The following is a 22233-nucleotide window of genomic DNA, read 5'->3' as shown; positions in this document are numbered from 1 at the left end:
GTTGAGTCACCATCCCTGGAGGTATTTAAAAGATGTGTAGACGTGGTGCTTAGGGACATGGTTTAGTGGTGGACTTGGCAGTGTTAGGTTGACGGTTGGACTCAGTGATCTTAAAGGTCTTTTCCGACTTAAATGATTCTATGATTCTATGATTCTACCATTTGTTTTTTTTGTGGCTGCAATATCTACCACCCCAAAATATGAAGCCCTTCACTTTGATTAAAAAAATGGTCTTTCTAACACCTTTGAAATTCTTTCAGCTTCTAAGCCCTCAAATCCAGAGCTCTCTTTCACCCCACTATCCCAGTTCCTGCATTCATGATCAAGGCTGAACCAAATGATGGAAGCTAAACTACATTTGTAATGGGATTAATGGAGTTTTTAATGGATAATTTATGACTGATCAAATGCATTCGGATGGGATGCTGAACCAAAATGTTCCAGCAGATATATTTAACGGAAAATAATAATGACAAAAAACTTTCATTTCCATTTATCATCTACCTTTGCTTGACCTTAATTCAGTTAGTTTATGCAATATTCATAGCAGCAAAAAATCTTTCCTATATCTTTTTTAAATAGTTCCACTGTAAGCCTGAGTGGATAGTAAAAGGAAATAGTAATAATGAATAGAGTCTTTTGAAATATTCATAGGGAAATTCAAAGGGCTCAGAATCTGATCTTTTTCCATTGCTTCAATTTTGCAAAATTGTTCTGGTTTGGCAGAATTTAAAAAAATCAGGTTTTTTTAAATCAAAAAATAAGGCAACTTTCATTCCCATCTCTGTTTTTTGAGCTTAAGTTGATCATGATCAGTTTTCACATCACAACATAATAAGCACAACTCTAAGCACGCAATGTTTTATTTCATGGTATAAAGTCATAAAAAACAAGTATTCTAAGGATGCAGAATTTTCCAGTCTGAAATTGCAGTTTAGGAATATGCTTATTTGTATGCAAAAACAAAAATAGTGCTACATAAAAGCTACAGTTTGCAGAGTCCTTACAAACACATTGTAAACACTTTGGGTTATATAGAATCTAACTAAACTTTCCTCTGTTATTCTTGAACCTGTCTCAATATTTTATTAATATCCTGCACTTCACTTAAATGATTGCAGCCTGGATGAAGTCTGTGAAAATGAGGCGGTTTACATCAGCTGAAAATCTGGCCTTGAGCCTTTGATAAACATCATATATTCTTCAGTTAACCTAACCTTTGCTATACTGATATTTAGAGCGTGGTTATGACCACAACGCTGAGCATGGCCAACTCTATGAGGAGTAATCAGTTAGCAAGGCAGATGCTTTCCCCAGTGCTCTGTCTTGCCAAGAAAGAGGGTAAGTTCAAAATGGTGACGGTTGTTGTAAGGTTGTTGTCATTAGGTAAGTTATCACGGGATGTGGATACAGAGCTAAGAATCTTATTTTCTCATCATCTTCCTATGTTATAAGCTTATCATATTGGAGAACTCTCTGCACTGTCCATCTGTCAGTCTCCTGAAACTTTGGCTGGCTTTAGACAAAAGAGAAAAAACACACGTTTCGAGGAAAATCAAATTTCTAAAAAAAACTGGTGAAATCAAGACCTGGAGAAACAAAAAAGACCTGAATTATTGCCCTTTTCGGGGTAGAAGAAAGCAGACCCCAATGACTATGCATTTGGCATTCCCACGCTCACGATGACACATGGTCATGTCACGCCTCTTTAACTGGGCACCCCAGGACCTGGCTCTTGCAGGGGGAAGGGGGCCTCTGGAAAAGTGTGAGAAGCTGAATTATGGATAGGTAGGGGAAATTTAGGGGATAATCTACCTGACTCCATAGGAAACTGAACTCATGCTGCTCATGAAACAAGTTGTTGGCCAAAAGTTTCCACAGGAGGAAAGAGCAATCCTGTCTGTCCTGTTCCCCAGGGGGAGGCCAGGGAGGTTCCTGCCCGGCTCACTACATCCCAGCCATCAGAGTCCTGGGAAAAAGAGACTTTGTTTTGATTTTTGCAGATTTTTAATTAAAGTGTTTATCATTCCACAGGAGATAAGAAGACGTACGTAGAGTGAGGGGATTTTTTTTTTCCTTATTTATTTTTCTTCACTGCTTCCTCCCTTGTGAATAGCACCACTTCAAGTGAAATAAAATTCCCCCCTTGGTCAAACACGCTGGAATTTTGTTGGAAACAAAGCATCTGAAGTTGTTTCCATCTTATTTCTTTCTCTCTAAATGGTTTGCCCATACACTTTAGGAAGGCAATCCCTTTCATGTCGCATAGCACATCCTCACTGGCAGCTACAGTGTGTGCACTTTATTAGAGCATTTTTTCCCCCTAGATATAATGGCACCAATTAAATTACCTTGCAGCCTGACCTTAATCTGGCAGGAATGATTATTCCATGAAACAGTTAGGGCTCTAATTGACACGAAGTGCCTGCAAAATATGTCTTTTGCAGCAGACCCTGTCAAAGTCACATTGATATGCTAATACCTATAGCTGGCAGAGTCACTTCATAAAGAGAGACACTGAAAATTGAATTATTTCAATTTCAGTACCTAGGAATCTAGTGATCTGTCTGTATATGTAACTAAGTAGGTGCAGTACTTTATATGGGTAAACAGCTGTACTAGGACGTTGCTATGGAAACTGCTTGACTCATGACAATTGTGTTAGTGATGAAGTCATTAGTGGTGTGAAATGTACTTTGAGGTTGTCAAGTGTACACTCCAGGAATATTTCAACAGTATTAGTGGAGCCTTTTCATTTGCATAATTTAGGCTTTCACATATGATCTCGTTATGGTGCAGGGAAATGGCACGCCACAGCCATGGCGTGGCTGCGCTCAACACAGGAGGATTGCTCTTGTGTGGTTCTGCAGTGAAATGCAGTTGGTTCCTGCATGCAGAATAAAGCTCTCTTTATAACTGAACCTTCCTTTCCTTGTTTTTGTTTGTTTGTTTGTTTTTAAATAAAAAATGTTTTGAGGCATAGCACTGTTCAAAGGATGAACTGCTTAAACTTTTATGGTGCCAAGTTAACTTGTTGACTTTGAAGGTCTGGACCTCTGTTGTTTTTTTTTTTCTACAATAGCTCCAGATTTACTCCAGAGAAACCACAAGTAGGTTCAAAACCATAGGTGGCTACTTTTTCCTCATCTTAGCTTTTCATTATTTATCACAGTTAGTGTGATTTCCTATGCTGTAAAGCTGAATGATGAATTTGTCCTTGTTTTGGCTGGGATAGAGTTAATTTTCTTCCTAGTAGCTGGCACAGTGCTGTGTTTTGGATTTAGCATGAGAATAATGTGATAACACACCGATGTTTTAGTTGTTGCTGAGCAGTGCTTACACTAAGTCAAGGACTTTTCAGCTTCCCATGCTCTGCCAGCAAGGAGGTGCACAAGAAGCTGGGAGGGGGACAGACGGGACAGCTGATCCCAACTGGCCAAAGGGACATTCCATACCATGTGATGTCATGCTCAGTACATAAACTGGGGGGAGTTGGCCAGGGAGCGGCAATCGCTGCTCGGGACTGACTGGGCGTCAGTTGGCGTATGGTGAACGGTTGCATCACTTGGTTTGTTCCCCCCCCTGCCCCCCGGGTTTTGTTTCTCTCTCTCTCTTTCTTGTTGTTTTACTTTCCATTGCAGTTTATTATTATTGTTGTTATTATGAGGAAACTGGGGGGAGTTGGCCAGGGAGCGGCAATCGCTGCTCGGGACTGACTGGGCGTCAGTTGGCGTATGGTGAACGGTTGCATCACTTGGTTTGTTCCCCCCCCTGCCCCCCGGGTTTTGTTTCTCTCTCTCTCTTTCTTGTTGTTTTACTTTCCATTGCAGTTTATTATTATTGTTGTTATTATGAGGATGATTTTATTATTTCAAGTATTAAACTGTTCTTATCTCAACCCACAACTTTTCTTACTTTTGCTCTTCTGATCTTCTCCCCCATCCCACCGGGGGCCGGGGAGGGTGAGCAAACGGCTGGGTGGTGCTCAGTTGCCGACTGGGGTTAAACCATGACAGAATCCCAGGACTTTTCTTGGAGCCATATGTGCTTTCTTCCAGTTCTAAGTATTTCAGACTATGGAGGGCTTTTTTTTTCTGCTGGCAGGGGGATACAAAGAAGAACTTAGCAGGTCTTTGACAAGCTGTCTGAAGGGACTCCTCTGGTTTTTATGTACCCTTGGCAGTAGGGTGCTGGCTAATACTGCAATGTTTATTCCTTTATATGTTCTGCCCTTCTTGTGGGCTGTCCCTGAGCAGGCAGGCAGGGAGGGAGCACAGCTCACCAGTCTGCTTGCTGGAGGCACGTCGTCTCTGCCATGGCAGTCACCTATCAGGCCCATTTCCAAAGACATACTAATGGTTCCCTGGGTGATGTAGCTTAAAATTCAATTTCAAAAAAATTAAAGGGGATTTAGTCTGCACGTACACGTATAAACACACACACGCAGATGCAAAAGATGTCACCAGCAGCAGGAGATCAATGCAAGAGCTCAAGATTGTCACCAAGATAAGTTAGCAGCCTGCTAATACCAGACCTTGTGAGTTGATCTTATTTCTTTACAGTGTCAGATCTATTGAAATGCAATCTAATGCTGTATGTTCACTCTATATGTTCAGCCTAATACTGTATAATCACCAGCCTCTTATGTATTAATTACAGCTTAGCTTTACAATTGGGATGAGCAGAAAAGTAAGCATGAAATCAAAGCTGGATTTGATTAGCATACTTTGACAGGATCTTTACTAGTCAAGGGTATCTTTAATATTGTATTTAAAGTGTGTGCATCTGTGTGTGAGGTGGAGGAAGAGACATTTTAGCAGACTCCGGTAGCATAATAACAAACTATTGCAAATCATTACCAGTCTAAAGAGATTTGAGCTATTCAGTGTTCAATGGCTTTCTGAATCAATTTGTTTTCCTGTCCAGTGTCCTCCGTTCCACCTGGAAAAAAAAAAATCTTCTTTTCCCCTTAGAAACAGATAATTTTTTTTTTAATGACAGAAAATTCATCTTTTTTTTTCTAAAAATTTAAGATGATCTATTGGTGTGAGTAGGCTAATGGAAAAGTGAATAGGACGAGCAGATGAGACTCTCATAGTTTGACACAACCACTCCATATTAAGGAGAAAGATTATACATCAAACTTCGTGTTGAAATCCTGCATTTCTTTCAAACCTAGTTCATGAAGCCAGATTTCACACACACAGTTGTTTTGGGTTTTTTTCCTAATCCACTGACCCCTTAGAAGTTTAATATTTTGGACTGGCCAAGGTAGAAGATTTTGCATGGCTGATCCCTAAATTAGCTTCCTTCCATTGCAATATGGAAAAGCTGAAAGAATCCCCAGAGAGGTGGCTGGAGAAATTAAAAATATCTTCATAATAAACTGTGAACAAAAAAAGGTGCAATTTTGGCATTATTCCTTCCATGATTCCTCCATATGCTTTCTGTGACAAATTGTCTACCTTATTTTTTTAGTAGCAACAACACAGGCAGAAATTTTTGAGTTAGTCTTCAGGGTCCTATCCCAACACAAGCCGTTAGCTCGATTTAAGACCATGAGCTAGACCTTTTGGTACAGGAAGGCCACAAATCAGCCCTAAAGACAGTTTAACCTTCAGAACTTCTGTGTGGGGATATGTGGTTTACAGAGACCTGCTTGAACGGTCAGGCTCCAAATCCGCTGTCATGGGAGGGAGATCCTAGTAGTCCATGGTGCCTACACACTCACACAAACAGGGAAGGCCTCCAAGCTATCGAGACCCCATCATTAGGATAAGATGGTCAGGAGACTGAACAGGCGCTTGCCTGGCCCAGAAGTGGCTGTAAACCGTATTTATCTTCTGTGTGTTTGAAATTGCATTGGATATGCTTTAGGCCATGGACAACAGTTTATGTCTGAGCTGTGGCTGGTCCTAATAAAGTTTTCATTGTGGAAGACTGCACATGTAACAGAAAACTCCTACTTAGGTCTCAATTTCTTGGAGACAAGGACATTCCCATATTCACTGCTTGTACAGTGCCTCACTGTTGAAGTTCCTTGTCTTTACTGGGTAAAATGGATTGATTTATTTTTCGGGTCACACCCTGAATTGAAGAACCGGAAGAAAAAAAAAGTAGGTTTGAACATCTTCTACTGTCCATCTGGCCTTTCAGATGGATTGAGCAAGATGTCAGGGGCTTTTTTCCATCACAGAATCCTGTGAAAAACTCTGGTGCAAACCAGGGAGCAACTCAGTGCTAATTTCATGTAGCTAACACACCTGATGTGAACCGAACCTTCTCAGCAGTGGCTGCTTCTTACACAGATGCATTGGGATCTGCTACAGCTTCTTGCTGGCATAGGTTCACTCAGGCAACATCATCCTTCAAGTCACATTTTTGCCTTAGAGACATAACTGTAAACTCATGCAGCCAGCCAAAGCCTTTCTTGATTTCTGGATTGGAGCTCGGTGGCAGGAGGGATTTAGAGACTGTGGCTCTCCTCTCTTCTATCTATAATTGGCATTTCTTGCAAAAGCTTTACACCATTTTAGTTCATTCTTGCCCAGATACACTGATGTTTTTTCAGGCCATTTTGAATTTGGCTTTGGTTTAGCACGGCGACAAACCAGGGTGCAGCAAAGAGGAGAGACAATGTGTAAAAGGGAGAGACACTATGTTGTGATGGACAAGTAAGGGAAGCACTCCAAACTAAAGACTTCAGGCAGGTATGAAATGACACTTCTGGCAGGTTTTTTTAGACTTCCCCGTCAATGAAAGCCTGATGGGCGAGTGGAAGTGAGCAGAGAGAAGCTTGATCATCTTTGTTCAATCCTCCAGAGGACAGCTCCCTGCAGCACTGATGTGTTTTTTTCTCCCTAGAAGAAGCAGCAGCAGAATGTTAACAAGCTTCATTTTCCATTCCCAACAACTAGGAAGCGACCTTTGACCGCTTCCCTGGCTGTTTGTGTTCTTGATGCTGATAGAGCCAGATTTTCACAAGACAGACCTGGGTAATTTTCATGGCAGCCACACTGTTGCAAACCAATTAGCAAGCCAGCTTGATAGGGTAAGGTTGCGGAGATGCCCATGGCTACTTTAATAAAGTTTCTTGTGTATCAGTATGATACTATTGATTTTTCTCCCTTTGGACCAAAAGACTAAAGTTCAAGCTCTGTAGCAGATAAAGTGAAAACAGTGGAGATTCCATACCATGTATACTAATTTAACCTTTTGGAAAAAAAAAAGAAAGATATTATATGCAGGGTTCCTTTTGCTTTTGTACACACTATTTAACATTAATGCAAATAAAACTGTGGCTGCACTGACGATTCTGCTGGCCTGAAGGTCACCATGTATTACAGACCGAGTCACCAGCAGAGAGCTAGGCACTTTGCAGAGACACACAGGAAAACATGATTCCCACATGCAGAGGTAGACAGGGCAGGCATCAGAGGCAAAGGGATGTTGGAAGTACAAAAGCAATGAAACTGAGGGCCCCTGTGCAAGTTACTGCTGCTTAATGTGTTCCTGCCCATGAGTTAACGAGTTAAGCCAGAAAAGATATTGTGCGGGCTCTCAGCCCAGTGAGAGGTGGGTTTAAGCCACTTTGCCACCTTGTTGGCTTAAATCTCTTCCTTGGAGACATTCAGCACTTGTCTGCAAGAATGGTATTACAAGGAGAGCGATCCCAGCTGGACGGGGCGGAGAGACTGCGTCATATCATTGTCATTTAATGTAATTGATTGTCTGATTTTGCTGGAAAACAACTGGAAGTTGGCACCGGCTGAGCAGGGGAAGGGAGCGCACAAGATGCAAAAGCCAGCAGCACCCTGAAGCACTGACAAGGCTGGCCCTTCTTTCTGGTTCTGGGTTTCCGTGTCAGCTCTGTGTGGACTCAGTTTCTGCCTATCCACAGGCTATTCAGTCCCACCGGCCCCAAACATTCAAAAGTCGGAGCCAGACTCCGCAGGTTTTGAGAAAAGTGGAGAGAACAATAACAAGGGATTTTATTTTCTTTGCCTTCTGTGGGATTGGAGGTTTTAAGACAGCCCTTTGTCTTCATCTTTAATTTCCTTTCATGAACACGAAATTTATAATATAGCTTAAAGAGAGAAAGAAAGAAGAGACAGGAGCTTTGCTGTAATGTAGTGTTTTCATGACAGTTTATGGGCTCCCTCCCAAAACAGGCTGAACCCCAAACCACATTTTCCTTCACTTTTCAGTTGCAGGAATCCAAAGGAATCTAAAATGATGCTTGCTTTGGACAAACAGGAACATTTTATTTAATGTGATCCATTTATTTTTTATCCTGCTGTCTGAAAACTCACTTGCCTGAGCTCTTTTCCAAGGAAGTGAATTAATCCTGTGTTCTAATGAGTGTTCCAGTAGGCAACTGGTTGGCAAAGTGCCAGTTTTGCAATCTGCAATGTACAGTATGCAATGCTTAATGCCATTAATAATAATCATGAACTCTGTGGATTTGGGCAATTCCTATAAGATATTGGTTCCATAAACAAAAGTCAAATTGATAGCTGCTGAATAATCCTGCTCTATATATTTCATTCTACTTTGTGGCTGTTTGCTGCGGATTACCTTCTCAAATTTTGAGTATGAAATGCCTCTCAGTGTGAATAAACTCATAAATTTGTATTGAACATAATCTTGCATTTGCTGCCGCTGCTTTAAGTTCAGGATTGCCAAAAGGAGAAAATTGGCTTCGTTGACTTCATTTTACCTGTGTTGAGAAGTACAAAGTGAGAAGCATCTTCTAGCCTGTCCCCAGACTTTGCATTTGATGGGAGGCTGCCATTTACGAAAGGCAGTGGAGGCCTCTCATTTCTTTTATGAGACAGAGAGAAGGATTTTATAGCCTGTGGCATTTTGGTGAAAGGATTGCATACTGCTTGTGACATGCCGCAGAGCTGTCTCTGCAACGAGGCATGCTAGACTGGGAATGCAGGAAAACCAGACAGGCGTCATTTATTCCACCTCCATTACTTGCATGCAGTATGAGAGCTGCCTGTCCAGCTGAAATTTGTGGGAAATACAGTATTCAGCTGCTGCTTATGAAATAGCAAACCGTATGCCATCTGTATGTAAAACTATGTAGGCAGTACACATTTATACTGCACTCCTCCACTGAAGGTACATGAACAAGGAGAAAGGTAGCTTCTTTTATGTTTTACTGACCACGCTGGCGAGGTAGTGTATGAAATAGCATATTAGGCATACCTCACGCTAGATTTATCCTTTCGGTTTATAATCACATCTCAGCTCCCGAGATAGTCAGGAATCAGTGTGCTTGGCACAGGGTGAGCTCTCAGAGTAAAATGGGACACTGCCCAGCTCCACATTGTTCATTTGAACTTAATTTCTTCAAAGAAAAATCACCTGCATCTGCACCAAGAACACAGAGGAAGGAAGTTTCCTGCCTATCGCTTTGGATCTAACACTGTGCACAGAATAAGTTTTGTTTTCAGGAATATTCCTCCATGCTGGGATACACTCTGGTGTGGGGTGGCTGATCTGCTAAACCTCTCCAAAACAAGCTCAGGAGGCTTAGATAAAACATAGGGTATCCTGAAATGGTATTGAGAAGTCTTTATTTTTCAGGCTTCTCCTTTCCTCTGTTTCCAAGCATGGCATAAACCTTTTACAGATGTTCTTGGATTGTTAAAACACATATAAAGCTGTACTTGGACCACCTACAAATGGGAAAAGGAAATGCTTGGAGCTGAAAGAGGAGAAAATGGGTATGGCTTTTCATAAACTTAACATAAACGTGGTGGCATTTGCTGACAATATTGTCATAGTTAATGAATTTAGAGGGTGCACAAAGACAGTGCAAGTCCATGAAGTCAGGACTCGCTTCATAACATCCCAACCAGCAACCATGACATAAACAACCATTTACCCAGAGCACCACCTTTTGGTGCAGGTGCTGTTTGCAATGAATATGACAGTAGCGTACCCATGTGAGAGGGATGAAATAGGAGACAGAGGCATGAGTCTTCCTTCTTTCTCCAGTGTCACAGTATTCAGCTATGGAGAACAGTTATTTGGGTGTAATGAAAACAAATGCACCGACATTTGACAGAGATCTGGGCTCACTGCTGGTTAGTCCTTACTGGATAGTCATGCTTAGACACTAGGAGAGAAATTAAGAGTGGTCTCATCATCCTGTGCTGGTTTCAGGTTGTTGATGGACATGCTGGGAGGGTGCTCACCAAGAGCCATATGTCCTTCCAAAGTCCTGAGAAGTCAGCACAAAGACAGTAAAGGGCCCAGGAATGGTGCAGAAGGCCACTTGGGACTGATGAAACTGTATTTGTGATCCTTCATCCATCTTGTGCAAACAGTTATTGTGAGATGTTTGGGCCTTTGCTGGCTGGGTTACTTTGACTAGCAGGAAATTCAAAGGGAGCATCCAAATCACTAACAGCTTAAGGGAAAGCCAAGGGAAGGTTTGCCTTTAGCAGTGCATACGTGACTTTGCTGCAGCACAAGGCAAATACTGTCTGGGCTGGCTCATTTCTCCTTGATCTGCTACAAGCACCGGCAGGTCTTTTAGAAAATATAAGAGAATGTATTTTTATATTCCTGGATTCTCCTCTTCCATCACCTCCAAACAATGTGGTAAGCTAGACAGGTGCAAAATAAAATGTCTGCCAATAATAGGGAGAATAGGGAGTTTCTTGTGAGATCAGCTAGAGATGGTGAACTTCAACATATTGGTTCCATTTATATTGTTGCTTTTTATTTTGCAAGTTTCTCAAAGGCAAATAATCAAGACAGAAAGCGGTTTAACTTTCCAAGTCATAAAAAGAGCATAGATATATAGATAGCTTCGTCATTTTGCCAAGGCATGAAGCCTTCTATCAGTCTGGATTGAAGAGAATAATCGCTCAACGTATGGACTCACGCCAGGAGGCTGATGCTACCAGAGCTGCAATTATGTGTGGCACAGAAAGACAGACGATGTATGAGGTTTACAGAGATGGTGCTGGTGAGGTGTTTTCAGTCTGGGGCTCTGCTCTGCACGATTTAGTACAGCATGCGTAGGGTTGTCCTCAGGACTTCGGATATCCCAGCACACGAGATCACAGTGAATGGGATTAAGCAAAAAGGCAACAAGAAGAAAAATATAAGAACACCCCTTCCCCTCTCTCTCCCAAAATTTGTCAAATGTTGGAATGTTTCTGGGATGGAATCATTCTGCAGATCTCAAACGTAAATTTCTTGGCATGTCCTGGACAACTTTTTTGTTCTCATGGTATTCCCAGGCCAAGTTTGCAAGCTACCTTTGAATTCTCCTGACTGTTCCTACAACTGAGTACGTTGGATGGGTGAAGCAACGTAGGAATGACAAAGTATCACACTGCGCGGAACAAGGCAGGGCTGGTCACCCAAAAATCTCAGTTCCTTCCTTTGAAACTGCGTGAGCTGAGCAAACCACTTCCTCTGTGTCTTTCTAAAGTTTCCCTTCTTTGTCCAGAAAATAAACATACTAGAATATCTTGAAAGTTTTTAATGCTGTAAAGCATTGCTATTGCTTACCAGAAGTTCCTTGTAAATTCCCTCCTCCTCCCTTGTACATCTTACCAGACGAGTTTCTTTCTTTGCCTATACCAAGGGCTGATTTTACCTGTGATTTTACCCATTAATGCTGCTCAAACCACCAGCCAGAGCAGGGTCCAGTGAACGTCTGACAAGACAAGTCCTTTTATCAGATTTTGTGTTCGCAGGACACCTACCTGCTGCCCCTTTTGATATAATAATAATAATAGTGTATTGATCTATTTTAGCACTGGCATTGTGCTTTGTAATTGTACATGCTGTACAGAAGGGACCAATCCCTAGACAGGTATTTCATCCTGATGAACAGAGGAAGCACGGGCTGTTCTGTATCGAGAGCTGGAGCGTGTATAAATCATGGGAACCCATATGAAATTAAACGGCTGACCTCTGTACAGTTCAGAGACACAGTTCCCAGGCCCTGCCAATCCACCAAGATGGATTTCTAAGCTGTCACTCGAGTCCTTTGAAAACAACCTTTTTGACAGTTAAAACGAATTGGCAGAAGAGACATATGGAGAGTGTAGCTTCCAGATTGATGATGTATTTGAAAGAGAGCAAGTTACACATGTAGGTTACTTATAATGCCTTGCGACTCCATGGCTAACTCACACTTCTTGCCTTCAGCTTCACAGGGTGCACAAGATTTGGGGGTTTGCTTTTTCACTTTGGAAAACCCCAAACTGAAGCACTAATTATGCAGACATGATGACAAAGGGATGTAAGTCTCAGATCCATAAGATCATACTGAGAGAGAAAACAAGTTTCCCTTTTCCGCAGAGAAACCCTCCCTTCTTTTGCTGTCAATGCAAATTCTCTCGACTGCCTCTTAGGTCTCATTGACTCAACAAGACAAGTTTGTTGGGGTTTTTTTGTTTTGGGGTTTTTTTTTTAATTTTAAAATAAAAAAAAACATGGTCCCTTCATACCTCAGGCAGATTAAACCTGAGCTCTCAAAACTGGACATTGGGGAAAACGATGCACAACCTGTAAGGATGGAAATCCTTGTGCCAGCCCTGCCTTCACACACAGGTTGATGTAAGGTTATAGCTCGTCTTTCCAGAGCAATTTTCATTCTGCCTTTGACACCTGTAAGATTCAGAGCAGTGGGCAACCATACCGCACAAGAGAAGCAGGATCCCGTCCTGCCTCCTGCAATGTACCGACAGTGTGAGTTTCTATTAACACTTAGGACTTCATGAATTCTGTCTTGTCGCATGCAGGAGAAATAAAAAAAAAGTGATACAAAGCTCTTCTGGGGTCAGAACAGAGCAAATGGTCTGCATGGCAACATGGGCCTAAAGTGTATGTTGTCCTGGGGCTCTTCCCTCTTCAGGACAATTTCAAAGTAGCTCTGGTCATTTCCAAAGCCCTCCATGGGATCAGCTCAAGCTGTTTGAGTGACGACCTCAGCTTGAGTGATCATATTGACGAAAAATGCAGCTGTCAACTTGAAGTATACAGCTGCATGGAAAACAATTTTCCTCTCCCATGAAAATGTGAATATAAAAGCATTTTTTTCCTGCAAAAATGAAGATAAAAAGTCAATCTAGGGATAGTTTCATGGACTGAATATTTCAAAATGATATTTCAGCACAAGTCAGCTCGAACATTACCTTGTATTGATTTAGTTTTACCTTTTTCATTTTTGTTAATGTTGCCCCTTCTAAAAATTTAATTATACTAATGCTCCTTCCACTTGAAAGAGAGGAAAAAAAAAGCCTGAAAAAATATTACTATCTCTAGTTGAAAGTCAGACTTGTGTGGGCCAGGGAGAAAGATTTCTTGGCAAATGCCTAAGCCTGAACTCACTTCCAGAAGGGAGCAGGTCAACCACAGTGTTTGGAAACTAAAGAGCAAATACCTCCTTTTTTCTAGTCATTGCTTTGTTGGTAGGAGTTGTGAGGTCTTTGGGGGAAGGATCTCTCCCTGTTTGTGTACATTATATCAGCCCATCTGATATAATAGAGATGGGCTACATGACTGTATCACAGAGGTGACACAAACAGACACATCCTCTGATTTTTCCTTTCCAAAATCTTGTTCTTATGGGTGAAAAAGAAACTAGAGGAACAATGACAGGAATAAAAGAGAAGAACCCAAGGTCAAAGGAAATTCTGCTATGGATTTCGGTTAGGTTAGGGTTTCACCCTGTACTTCTGTACGTATCTCTAAACTCTCAAGGCACCAGGGTAGCATTCATTACTCCCGCATTACATGTGGAAAATTAGGCACATGAGGCAGATGTTTAATCCCTACCATGTATGACTTGGACCAAGGAATAAGGCATTCCTAGTGCAGAGATTTTTAATCTGTGACTGGCTTGCCAAACCTGTTCAAATATTTTTGGCCAAGAGCAGTAAGATTAGCTCTTGTTTAATTCACTTGTATCCTCCTCCTCCAAGCAACAAATTTCCTCTCTCATTTGGGGTAATTTCTTTTTTTCATTCCTCATTTTTCTTTTTTCTCCTCTCTAGGGACTTAGTAAGATCTCCACCCTCTGTTGGTCTTGGGTAGAGCTGGATAAAATATTTCTGTGAGATAAGTAATCATCTGAAAATTTGGCCCAATACAACATATGCTTTTGGTAGGACACAATGAAGAATTTTTTTTAAGTTAAAAAGAATATATTTCCAAAGCTGCAAAATGAGAGATTTAGTTTTAAAAACCTAGAAGATTTTTTATTAAAATCAATCAATTCAAAAGCAACCTGCTTTCCCTTTAAAAAAAAAAAAAAAGAAGAAGAAAAATTAAGGTGCTGACACAATTAGGGAAAGGGAAAATAATCTGAAACAGTTTTTTCTCTAAAAGCACAAAAACTGCCTTGAATCTGAATAAATATTTTTTTTCCCCAAAACTTTTTTTTTCCCTTGGGAGTTTGTTGGGTTTGGTGGTGGTTTTTTTTTTTCATTCCTCTCAGTAAGCCAAAGTACTTGCTTTGGCTTGACTCACGCTATTTTCTTTTTTCCTCCTGATTTTTCCCTAAATCCATCATTTGTCTGCTTCCTATTATGGGTTTGCAGGAGGAAAGAAGGATGGCAGGTTGGCAACAGGGCAACATCTAATGTCTGAGCTGAGACATCTTCTCCACGGGGTCTTTTTTTTTGTACCCTTTTCTGCCCAGTCACAAGAACAAGTTAAAAGAACGAGTAGCCACCAGCTTATTTTGAATGTCAATAGGGTTTTGTTTTTGTGGGGTTTTTGTTTGTTTTGGGGTTTTTTTTGGGGGGGGGAGTCTCCATAGGTTTTTCTTCAGCAAATTAATTGTAATATGAGGGGGATAGATGACTCTTCCCTGCCCCCCGCCCCAAATGTCCCTTTTGCCTTATTGTTTCAAAGCTCTAAAGCATAAAACTGCATTTTTAGGACTCCAAATGACCTTCAAAATTCAAGACAAGGCTGACTTCTGCTTGACTGTAATATTTTTGATCATTAATTTCACTAGCAATATTCCAATTTGTAATTTTATTAAGTTTCAGAGCATAACCACTCTTAATACTGTGTTTCTAAATATGATGGGCCGTATGCTCAACCGGCACAAGTTAGCATAGCTTTAATGACTCTGCTACAGTACTCCGCACCAGCTAAGACTATGGGTGTATTTTCTTTCTCTGTGCTTGGTTTCAGCCACTGTTTAATACCCACAAATAATTCTTACTGTGATGCATATTAAACATCTCTAATAGTTGATTAAGTTATTTTTGGTGGGAAAGACCAGATGGTCTAGTGGATGGCGTGTTATTACTATCCTTCTTGTCAGAATCAATTTGCAGAGCACTGGCAATATATAACCACTTTACAAAACAATGGTGGGATCCTATGACATGATGTGTTTGTTCCACATGGGACTGGTCTGCACAGCTGTGCAATGACTGCCCATCCAACCCTGGGGGGATGACCTTTCAGTGGGATGTAACAAGCTACACCAGGCACTCATTTTGTTTTCTGTGTAATTCCTACACAATTTAAACCTTTCTAAAGCCTACAGCATTGTAGGCTCTGGCCACCTCATAATTTTCCCACAAGAGGTGGAAAACTGAGGGATGGAGAATGTGAGACACTTCTGAAAAGAGAGGGGAAAAAGTTCAAAGCAAGGATTTGGATGAACGACTCCTACGTTTGCAGTGAATGTCCTAATCAGAGGTTGCAGGGCATGCAGAGGGCTGGCCTTTCATCGTCTCGTCTGCTATAACCTTTGTGCCATATTTCAATAGATGAACTGAGCCAGGGAGAGGCTGAATGACTCCGTGCCCTGGCAGTTCAATGCTGTCTGTGAGCCGGAGTGCTCCTGCGCCAGTCCCAGCACCCATGATTAACTATTTATACAACATAAAACAGCACCCGTGGCAGAAAGCTGGAGAGTGTGGAGGAGGGACTAAACATCTCGCCACCAGGCAACCCATAGAGCATCATAATTAATTCACTGACCTGGGATACGCAAGTTCAAATCATCAGCAGCAGAAAAGGAAACTGAATTGGACTTTTCACAGTGTAGGTAAATATCCCAGTCCTTGTCCGCGACGTGATGGAAGACCACTCCTGTTGCCTACAGTTACGCTTAGTGAAGTTAACCTCGTCCCTGCACTGTTTGGCAAACTTGAATAAAACCAATGGATTCGGGCAAAAATTGCTAGTTCAGCAAGGAAAAAGAGCATTGCCTCATTCTAAATTTCTCAAGCCCTGGTCCAAAACTTTTATTCTAGTCAGGATTTCTGCACCTGTCTTTGCTAAAGCTGGTATTTCTTAGCATTAATAAAGTATTCTTTCAGCTGATTTAAATGGCACTCCTGGACTTAATGGCTGCAAAGAAGCCTACAGAAATTAACATTATTAATACTGCTGTGTGACCAACATATTTCTCATGAAGACTATTCTTATAGTCTATTCTAATAGACTGTTCTTATAGAATAGCACTTTCCAGATTAGCCTATTCTTAGAATATTCTTAGAATAGTCTAATGGGACATAATTTATAGGTTCCTGAAGCTGATGGCCTTCATACAGAGGAATGTTTCTTGGAAGAAAGCTGAGTGGTCATAGAAACTTTGCTAATCTGGTTAAACTGGCCAGTTTGGCCTGATGAACTAACATCCCACTTTCTTGGCTGATGGGTTCGAATGACACAAGAAAATTTCTCTCCTTTTTTCTGTTTATGTGATCAGGCTTTGGCATGGTCACTAACATTGGTGCCTCCTGACCAGTGAAATGTTTTCATTGCTCCTCAAGGTGCAGGGCTTCTTTTACAGAAAACTGCAGAGGAAGCATTTCAAATGTGCAATGCATTTCAAATAAGCTATGAAGGGCTTCACTAGTTTTGTACATTTACTGGATTTGAGAAAGGGATTTCTTTTCATCCAGAGATCTCAAAGCACTTTCCAGAGCACTATTGCAGGAGCTGGTTACCAATGTGGACACAAATGGTTAAAAAAGCTTTCCTTCTGAACCTCATAGGTAGGGAGGTTTGTGTGTTGGTCTTAAAAAGCTTCCACAGTTGTTAAGATTTCATGCTGGCCATAGTCTGTAATGATGAAGAGTTTACAATTAAAGCTGATGATCTGGAAAATAAGGAGTGAATTCAAAACTACTTTGTCTGAAGAGAGTCTGAAATTATGAGAATATTTAGTACCCGGTGTCTTGTTCTTCTTATCTCAACAGATCTTGGGTTAATCTGTAATTCTGCAAAGAGATTAATGTGAAACAATTTTTTTTTTTTTTTAAAAGCAGTCTGTCTGTGTCTATAACCCAGCTGGTTAGAAGAGCAATTGTGCAATTGGCTATAGGCAGCCAGATTGTGAAATAAACTGAAATTCTGAGGTGGAAGAATTTGCTGCAGCTAAGAAAGAAGATATTTCAATATTCCAAAGTATAAGTGAAATTTTCAGCTTACACCAATATTTGTTAGACTAATAGGAATACAGAAATATTGACTGCAAGTGAATCAAAGAAAAATTAGAGCAGAATTGGGACAGATAGAATCTGATTCTGCAAAATCATTGACAGTGTTTAAGGTATAGCAGGCTGAATTGCTGAATGATTCTTTCTTGCCGACCCCTCCAGTCCTGTTCTTTCTGAGTAATTCCCATCTGTCTGCACCACTGGTACTTTTTGGTTTGATATTTGAGCGGGGGGAATTCAGACGTATGCCCAGCACATTACCATTTCTTTGGGAAGCCATGATGAACTGTCTGCAATTCATAAATGATAAAATGTGTGCATGTCACTAGTTCTGTAGACTTGATGAGATTGCTCCCAAGAAAGTAAAACTTTTGCCTGATACAAACATTTGAGAGTCATTGGCTTTTACAGCATCTTGTTTGGGCGGGTGTTTTCATAGCCCCTAGCTCAATGGTAAATACACTCTTTGACTCCTAAATTTAAGGCAACGCTTGTGGAGAGGGTCTAACTGAATGGGCAGATGCTTCAAGCTCCCCAGAAGTGAACCATCTCCGGTCCAGAAGCCATCGGGTTGCGCTGAAGAGGATGGCACAGCCCTGCCCCAAGGTGACTTGTCAACTGGAGCTGTGCCATACCCAGCTGTGCACAGTGTGGGTGAAGTCACGCCACTTTTTGCCCATCTGACCAGGTGAATGCCCTAACAGAGTGTAGCGTTTTAGCCTGTTGAAGTGAAGGGGACTGGGGGTAAGCATTAGGGGAAAAAGAGGAGGGTATCTAAGCTAAAAAATGGCATTTGTGCAAGAAATAATAGTCATAAAGAGCTACAAGTAACTTGGAAAGTGACATTGTTACGTGCCTACGTACCTCCTGGACCACTGAGTTTAGCCTTGACTACTACAGGTATCTCATATAATCCACTGCATAAACTTACTGAACTTCCCTTTACTTCATAAAAAGAAACATCTTAAAAATGGTTGGTTTTTGCCTTACAGTTGCAAGAATTCCTCAGTCTTATTACACTATAATTTCTTGCACACTTGCTCCATCTCTCTTGAACATGTCTTCAGAAGACTTCTCACCAGTAACACTTCATTTTCTCCACTAGAAATAACTCCCCCTTTTGCAAACTATTAGATCAAATATTTGTCATTCCACAACTTCAGCCTGTGATCAGCTAGTGCCTCTAGGCCATCTCCTCCTCAGTCGTTCCAAAGGATGAACTCTCAAATTATCAGAATATCAAAATATTGAGATACTTGCCCTCAGGATTCATGATTTTGCACTGTGCTGTTGAATGATATGGTATTCCTCTCAATCAAGTTTCCAAGCTCATGCCATATCTGTACCACCTTCTGACATTCCTCTATATTAATGGTGAAAGATGGTGCCCTCTGCCAGCATGAGCAGAAAAACAGAGTGAGGTCCAAGAGCATTGTCTCCCTCCAGAATAATTATTCAACTTTCAGTGTTACCCCTTGCAGTCTGCTCTTTAGCCACTCCCTCTCCCACCCAATGATTTCCTCTACAATTCTCCACCTTCACCGGGTAGCTAGATTGTGCCTCAGGTAGCACTTCATCACCTGTTGTAAGAGCATCCTAACAAATGAAGCTTTTCACATCTCTCTTGTCTAGAAAATCAGTTACCTTTGTCTAGAAAACCAGGAAGCTATTGGAACAGTCTGGCACAATCTGCTCTTTTGTAAACACATCTTTATCAGGTAGGTTTCCAAATCATCTGAACACTGAGCTTTTGCCACAACCTTCGCATTGGCACTAGGGGAAACAATTTATTTAAGATGTTGTTTGATGCAATGGCAAAAGTGCTTGTTCTTTACAGAACATCATGAAGAATGTTATATTTCTGATATAGACGATGAAGTCATTGGCAATTCCGGTAACTTTTGTTGTTGTTGTCTTTATTTCTGGTATTATAGAAAGTGTAAATATGCTTTGTGACCACAAAAATTGTCTGAATATTTGTGTTAACAAATAAGAAACTGAGTCCTTCTTTTCCTGTGGTTTTCCTCTAGCTATGTCTGGTCAGACATTTAATTAGCATAGCATATTGGAACTATCCTCAGTTGCTTTCTGCAGTGGCTAGCCATTTACATCTGTACACAGTGGGTGTTAAACAGCGCAGCTCTGACGTGCCGTATTTTTACAGTGACCTTTCACAGGTGTGAATGGTTATACAAGGTACCAGAGACCGGTAAATCAGCCCATCTTTGGACAGTAGGCAGGTTGGCAGCTGGTATCTGTTTGAGTGGCCTCCTGAAGGCAAATGTCAGTACAACATGAAACAGGATGGGATGCAACAAGATTGTTTTGGTGTGTCAGACTTTCAGTTCTGTTCTGCTTTTTAAAGATCTGTTTTTCAAGTACACGGGCTTCTGTATCTATACACACAGCCACAAAACTGCCACGTGGATGTTCACAAACTGCAAGCAACCAGGTTAGCACAGCATAGGCAGTTGGACTAGATGATCATTGTAGGTCCCTTCCAACTGAAATATTCTATTCTATTCTATTCTATTCTATTCTATTCTGTTCTGTTCTGTTCTGTTCTGTTCTGTTCTGTTCTATTCTATTCTATAAGCAGCTACTGATCAACACACCAAGTGGTTTTGCTCTCATTTTGCATCATAAGATGGATGTGCTAAGGGAATACATCCACATGACATAGTAACTTAGCAGATACTAGCTTGATCTACTGGCAGTCCAGGACGTTCATTATGAGTCTCACGCTGTGGTCCCAGTGCTTGTCTCCACTGACTACCTTGCATCCCACTGGGGCTTAGCAAGCTTAGAAGGGGGAGGCATTAATACCAGCACCAGACAATGTGCTTAACCATAGAGAAATCACTTTGTATAAGCAGAGCAATCCTGCTTAAATAATTCCAGGGGGATAATCTTGTATTTCCCAGTTATGCTAATCTATTCCCAGCTTTTTCAATGCCTAAACATAGACTTTGATGCTGTAGTTGAGGATACAGATATCTGGTTTGCTCTGGTCTGTCAGGGAATGAATCAACCTTCTGTTGGATGTGTCCTGAGCTCATGCTGCCTTTCCCATCTTAGTGTTGCCACCCACTATGCCAGCTCTTTGTGACACCTACCATAACAAAAATTTAACTGTTCATGACAACAGGTGAGTATACAGTAGAGAGAGCTCAGAGCTGGTCAAGTAAGGATGATCCCAAATGAGGATCGCCTGATTGTTGCCATGTGCCTTCAAAACTAGTAAGTGTATAATTGTCCTTGCCTCAAGGAATGGGGGGTTTCCATTGGAAGAAGGGCTTTGCACATGGCTTTTTTTGCAGGCTATAAGCTCTGCCAGAGGGAAAAGTTTTCCTCCTAACAGTTCCCTAAAAGATTTCTCAAGCTTCAGTTTGGGGAGAAAACCAGAAACATGTTGCTCAGTTTGGAGTTTTCATGAAAATATTTATATTCTCCTATTCAGCCTAAGCAAGCTGATTGAAAAGATTGTTAGTAAAAAAGGTGGTAATAGAGGGATGAACTAGGAATGCTCTCTAATATCTGCTGTTTGCATCTGTAATTCAAAGTAGCTAGTAATATGCACCCAGATTCACAAAATGTTTCTCTTCTGCTTCCTAAGCAGCTGGTCCATTTCAATAACTACTTCAAATTCATTTGGGGGGGTGGGGGTGTGGTGTTTCTCATTCTTCTGTGCTGTGCTTAGGCTTTTCTATCTCCTTTCCTTTCTTGTTATCATTCCTGATTGTCTATTCTTATTTGTCCTACTTTCAGACTCACTGCTGTTGATGCAACAATCTTGTATTGTCAATTCACACTTTCCAGAAAGTCCCCCCAGTATTTTAGTATTTTTTTTAATCCATTGTTTATGGAGCTCATCTGGAAATGGATCGGTCATCTCTCTCTTTCTTGAATCTCTCACTACATTAAGTAAACTGCCTTATGTCATTCAGGGCACAGCTGTCAGTTGTTGCCCAAAATGGTTGCCACACCTTCAATTTCTAAAGGAGTGTATAATCAGTGAAGGCTGGAATCCACACTTCAGATTTTGCTCTTTGTTCCTTCAGGTAATGGGGGAAAGCATTGCTGACTCTGTGGAATTCTCATTTAATTTTCATCCTGATATAAAATAATAATTAATTAGTGTAACACTTCCAAATGAATTTAGAAACACCGTGTCTTGCTTGATTTCATTTTATCTCAATGAATCAATTGCTTAAGAAACCAGCCAAGGTAGTCTTGGAACTGAACACGAAATATGGCTTACTTAGGGTGTTGGACGACCTTTTCTTCAGCTTCCTTTTCTTTTTCAGTGTTGCCCCAAGTACCACTCATGTTTTCAGCCCAGCAGATAGATACCTTAGTGGGTTAAACCCTTGGGTTTTTATGGCAATAACAACTCTGTCATATCATAGAATCATAGAATGGTTTGGACTGGAAGGGACCCTAAAGATCATCTAGTTCCAACACCCCTGCCATGGGCAGGGACACCTTCCACTAGACGAGGTTGCTCAAAGCCCCATCCAACCTGGCCTAGAACACTTCCAGGGATGGGGCATCCACAGCTTCTCTGGGCAACCAGTTCCAGTGCCTCACCACCCTTATAGTGAAGGATTTCTTCCTTATATCTAAGCTAAATCTGCCCTCTTTCAGTTTAAAGCCATTACCCCTTGTCCTATCACTACATGTCCTTGTAAAAAGTCCCTCTCCAGCTTTCTTGTAGGCACCTTCAGGTACTGGAAGGCTGCTATAAGTCTACCCGAAGCCTTCTCTTCTCCAGGCTGAA

This window comes from Pygoscelis adeliae, unplaced genomic scaffold, assembly GCF_000699105.1.
Source record: "Pygoscelis adeliae isolate BGI_AS28 unplaced genomic scaffold, ASM69910v1 Scaffold182, whole genome shotgun sequence".
In the NCBI taxonomy this organism is placed as follows: Eukaryota; Metazoa; Chordata; class Aves; order Sphenisciformes; family Spheniscidae; genus Pygoscelis; species Pygoscelis adeliae.
Note: the sequence above shows the minus strand (reverse complement) of the source record.